Below are 6,000 nucleotides of genomic sequence, written 5' to 3'. Positions count from 1 at the left end.
ACAAACTAAATAACTACACAATTGAATACCTAACTAATTATATAACTAACTAAATAAATAACTACATAACTAACTAAACACATAAGTAGCAACCAACTAACTAAATAACTAACTACATAAATATGTAAATAAATAAATTAATAAATTAATTAATTTATTAATTCGAAAGCTGCAGTGAGGCGGAGCTCTTTTGTACCACCTTATTTCCAGATCATTTTCATCATGGATTAATCTGCTGATTATGTTCTCCATTAATCGATTGATACTTTGACCATGACCATGGTCATGAACCTCATGGACCTCAAACACCTCCAACCTCCTTCCAAAGAACCAAAATTGTGCCAATTCCAAAACCCCCAAACTGTTACATCACAGTCTTTCGTGACTTCTTATGCACTATATGGACAAAAGTATGGGGACATCTGCTCATTCCTCGTCGTTGTTTGTTGGAGTAACTGTGTCTCTACTGTCCAGGGAAGAAGAAGGCTTTCTACTAGATTTTGTAGGAACATTGCAGTGAGGATTTGATTGCATTTATCGAAAAGCACTATTAGACAGTGAGGTCAGCATGTTGAATGATAATCAATCAATCACAACTTATCATCCCCTGCTCGCTAACACATCCCAAAAGTATTGGATAGAGCAGCATCCATCATTCCAGAGAACACAGTTCTTCCACTGCTCCACAGCTCAATGCTCCTGGGGGGCTTTTTATACCCCTCTAGCTCACGCCTGGCATTAGGCAGCATGATGCCAATAGGTTCACGTCTATCTGCTCCAGAGAGTCCTATTCTACTGGCAGTACTTCTCTACAGAAACTACACAAGCTGTGCGTGCAACTTTAAGTAGCCAAATGCATTCATCAGAAGAGGTGTCCACAAACTTTTGCATTTTCACTGTACGTCCGCCTATTCAGCCTAGAGCAGTTTTGCCTCGTCCATCCAGACGGAAGCTTTTAGGAGTGTTCCAGCGCAGACCGTTTTTTTAACAAGGCCCAATATGAGGCAGGCAGTCAGAGCGGAGATCGTTTACATATATCAGTTGTGACGGCACAGTAATAAAAACCTATGCACAAGCCTATGAACGTCTGAGGCACTCTGAGGTTGGGAAATGGGAAATGGTCACCAATAAATAAGTTAGGTCTATTTTTGGCACATAAAACCACATGAACACTAAAAATCTAATGACAGAAATATGAATAATCTAAGAAATGCCCCACAAACCTAACCACATTCACTGAGAGCAGAGAGCTGAGCGTTTTCAGCTGTGCTCCACAGAGCCGCTACGAGGCACTGCGAAGTGTTATGTGTGGTCTGTCAGGCTGGCAGTCTTGGCAGCAGGATTTTCTCTGCTTAAGTTGTTAGCCAGGGCTTTCTTGATTGTGGCTAGTGGACTGATTCGTTCTCTAAGCAGCTCTTCCTGGGGAACAGTCACACGCTGCCTTCTCTGAGCAGTGAGGTACAGACACGGTTTCAGCCGAGCGGCACAGGAGTGGAGGAGGACAGTCAGCAAGGTTGCAAACGTTGCTAATACTGAGGGAAAGCTCTGAGCAGCCTGTCTGCTTTACTAAATGACTTCGTGCTAACTGCTCCACCTCACCAGATTTCACTGAGTGAGCATGTCTGGGTGTCCATAAGAGTGGACACACAAGGGACACACTGGCTCCCGCTGTGGTTAGGATGTTGTGGCCGAGGGGCTTCAAGTAGGCCTAAGTGGGAGGGAGTTAAATACCTTTAAAGTCATGCAGATATGATAATGAACATTAATAAAAACAACAATAATAATACTAATATTGATGATAATAATAATAATAATAATTGTATTATTGAGGTTTATAGGAGACCCCCAAGGAAAAACGTGTGCTGCCCTGATGCCGCACACCTTGGGCCGCTCAGTACAATGATGTTCAGTACAGGTAGCAGTACGTGGACTGAGCTACCAAAGAAAGCCTGAACGTACGAATGAGGAGACAGGTAGAGCCTCATCTGGGCCTTTATTACATTCTTTTAGGTTAAGATGAGTTGTAATGAACATTATTATTATTATTATTATTATTAATAATAATAATAATAAAACATTTACCAGAACCAAAAACTGAATAAAACATGCAAATACCTTTACTTTTACCACCCTGTACACATTTTTTAAATGTATATACAGTGAGTCCAAGAAGTATTTGATCCCTTGCTGATTTTCTTTGTTTGCCCACTAATAAAGACACTATCCTTCTGCACTTTTAATGGTAGATATATTCTAACATGGAGAGACAGAATATCAAGACAAAAATCCAGAATATAATTTTAAAGAATATATTTTAATTAATTTGTATTTCAATGAGGAAAATAAGTATTTGATCCCTCTTGCCAAACACACTCAATACTTAGTGGCAAAGCCTTTGTTTGCAAGCACAGCGGTGAGACGTTTGTTGTAGTTAACCACAAGTTTAGCACACACACCAGGGGGAATTTTGGCCCACTCTTCTTTGCAGATCCTCTCTAAATCATGAAGGTTGGTGGGCTGTCGCTTGGCAACTCTGACCTTCAGCTCCCTCCATAGATTTTCGATCGGATTGAGGTCTGGCGACTGGCTGGGCCACTCCATGACCTTAATGTGATTTTTCTTGAGCCAATCCTTTGTTGCCTTTGCTGTATGTTTAGGGTCGTTATCATGTTGGAAGACCCAACCACGGCCCATTTTCAGATCCCTGGCAGAGGGGAGGAGGTTGTCCCTCAGGATTGTGCGGTACATGGCTCCATCCATCTTCCCAGTGATGCGGTGAAGTAGCCCTGTACCCTTGGCAGAGAAACACCCCCAAAACATTATGCTTCCACCTCCATGCTTGACGGTGGGCACAGTGTTCTTGGGGTCATAGGCAGCATTTTTCTTCCTCCACACATGGCGGGTGGAGTTGAGGCCAAAAAGTTCAATTTTGGTCTCGTCTGACCACAAAACCTTCTCCCAATAACTTGGTTCATCTTTCAAATGATCATTGGCATACTTGAGGCGCGCCTCCACATGTGCTCTCTTCAGCAGGGGTACCTTTCGGGCACTGCAGGATGTGAATCCATTGTTGCGCAAAGTGTTGCCAATTGTTTCCTTGCAAACTGTGGTCCCAGCTGCCTTCAGGTCATTTGCTAACTCCTGCCGAGTGGTTGCAGGACGATTTCTGACTGTTCTCAGCATCATTGCCACCCCACGAGGCGAAATCTTCTTTGGAGCACCGGGCCGAGGTCTGTTGATTGTCATGTTATACTCTTTAAACTTTCTGATAATTGCACCAATAGTTGTTACTTTCACATCCAACACCTTACTAATCTTTTTGTAGCCCATTCCAGCTTTGTGAAGGTCAACAATTCTGACTCTGAGGTCCTGTGACAGCTCTTTGGTTTTACCCATGTTGGAGACTTGAAATCTGTGTGATCTGTCTGATTCTGTGGACAGGTGTTTTTCACACAAGTGATTAGTGAGAACAGGTGGCTTCAGGTCAGGTAACAAGTTGATTGGGAGTGTCTAACTGGTCTGTAAAAGCCAGAACTGCTAATGAATACTAAGGGATCAAATACTTATTTCACTCCATGAAATACAAATCAATTAATATATATTCCTTAGATTTATTTTCTGGATTTTCTTTTTAATATTCTGTCTCTCCATGTAAGAATACATCTACCATTAAAAGTATAGAATGATCATGTCTTTATTAGTGGGCCAACGAAGAAAATCAGCAAGGGATCAAATACTTCTTGGACTCACTGTATATATATATATATATATATATATATATATAAGATTATCATAAATAAAATGTATGATAAAAACTGTTCACTCCTGGAGACAGGCTATAACTGTGTGTGATTGATTTGATTATTGATCTGAAACTCCACTTGGTTCCACAGAGATGAAACCCCTGGATTTTGTATCTAGAACTGATTTGTGTTTATTTGTGGTTAACATGGGAAGCATTTTTTTGCACAAGCATTTGCACTAATAACTTTACTACCTCACTGGACTCTATTTATCGCACATTGCACAACTTGCACACTACAGTCATTATTTATTATCCTCTGTCTGTACTGTGTTGTTCTGTCCGCACTTGTTTGTTTGTTTGTGTTGCACTTGTGTTCTGTATGCACTGTGTCTATGTTGCACCATGGTCCTGGAGGAACGTTGTTTCGTTTCACTGTGTACTCTGTATGTAGTTGAAATGACAATAAACCCACTTGACTTGACTTGACTAATCTGTATGTGCTACTACTGTTAAACTGTCTTCTGCTCTCTCTATATCTGGGAAACAGTTTGATTAATATCTTCAGGTTTAGATGCAGGTACATATAAGGCATTCAGAAAGTCTTCAGACCCTTGATAATAAGGAAATTGTTGTTATGCACTCAGCACCCCATAAAGACAAAGTGAACAAAAATGTTTTAGAAATATTAGCATAAGAAACTAAAATTTCACATGGACATAAGTATTCAAATCCTTCACTGTGACACTTGAAATTTAGCTCTGGGGGGCTTACATTTCTCTAGATCATCTCTGAGATATTGACTGGAGTCCACCTGTGGTAAATGCAGTTGGTTGGGCATGGTTTGAGCAAGAACCAGGCCATTAGAAGGAGGAAAGACCTGCAAGTAGAGCTCAGAGACAGGGTTGTGAGAAGGCACACATCTGAAGAATCTGCTGTACTGTACTGTAAGTTCCCCTGAGCACAGTGGCCTAAATGGAGGAAGTTTGGATCAACCCAGACTGTTCCTAGAGCTGGCCACCCCACCAAACTAAGCAATCAGGGGCGAAGGGCCTTTCTAAAAGACGTGACCGAGAACCCAATGGTCAGTCTGGCTGAGCTCCAAAGATCCTGGGTGCAGATGGAAGAAACCTCCAGAAGGTCAGCAATCACTGCAGCACTCCACCAATCTGGGCTTAATGCCAGAGTGGCCAGACAGAAGCCCCTCCTCAGTAAAAATAAAACACCCCTAAAGGTCTCCAAGCCTGTGAGAACCAGGATTATCTGGTCTAAGGAAACCAAGATTGAACCTTTTGGTCTCAATTCTAACAGTCCAGGGCCTGATTTCCTCATGTCTGTCACTGCTCATCACCTGCCCGATACCATCTCTACAGTGAAGCATGGTGGTGGCAGGCTGATGCTGTTGAGGTGTTTTTCAGCAGATGGGACAGGGAGACCAGTTAGGGTTGAGGGAAAACTGAATGGAGCAGAGATCCTCTTAATAAAACCCTGATCCAGAAAGGTTCACAAAGCACACAGGCTAGACAACACAGGAGTGGCTCAGGGACAACCCCCCGAGTGAATGTCCTGAGAGGCCCAGCCAGAGCCCTGACCTGAACCTAATCGAAACATCTCTGGAGAAACTTGAAAATGTCTGTACACTGATGGGCCCCATCCAACCTGACAGACCTTGAGAGGATCTGCAGAGAGGAACAGCAGAAAACATTGCAGTGAGGATTTGATTGCATTTATCGAAAAGCACTATTAGACAGTGAGGTCAGCATGTTGAATGATAATCAATCAATCACAACTTATCATCCCCTGCTCGCTAACACATCCCAAAAGTATTGGATAGAGCAGCATCCATCATTCCAGAGAACACAGTTCTTCCACTGCTCCACAGCTCAATGCTCCTGGGGGGCTTTTTATACCCCTCTAGCTCACGCCTGGCATTAGGCAGCATGATGCCAATAGGTTCACGTCTATCTGCTCCAGAGAGTCCTATTCTACTGGCAGTACTTCTCTACAGAAACTACACAAGCTGTGCGTGCAACTTTAAGTAGCCAAATGCATTCATCAGAAGAGGTGTCCACAAACTTTTGCATTTTCACTGTACGTCCGCCTATTCAGCCTAGAGCAGTTTTGCCTCGTCCATCCAGTTGGAAGCTTTTAGGAGTGTTCCAGCGCAGACCGTTTTTTTAACAAGGCCCAATATGAGGCAGGCAGTCAGAGCGGAGATCGTTTACATATATCTCTCTCTCTATATCTGGGAAACAGTT

The sequence above is a fragment of the Salminus brasiliensis genome, chromosome 1 (genome assembly GCF_030463535.1).
Source record: "Salminus brasiliensis chromosome 1, fSalBra1.hap2, whole genome shotgun sequence".
In the NCBI taxonomy this organism is placed as follows: Eukaryota; Metazoa; Chordata; class Actinopteri; order Characiformes; family Bryconidae; genus Salminus; species Salminus brasiliensis.
This window is presented reverse-complemented; position numbering follows the sequence as displayed.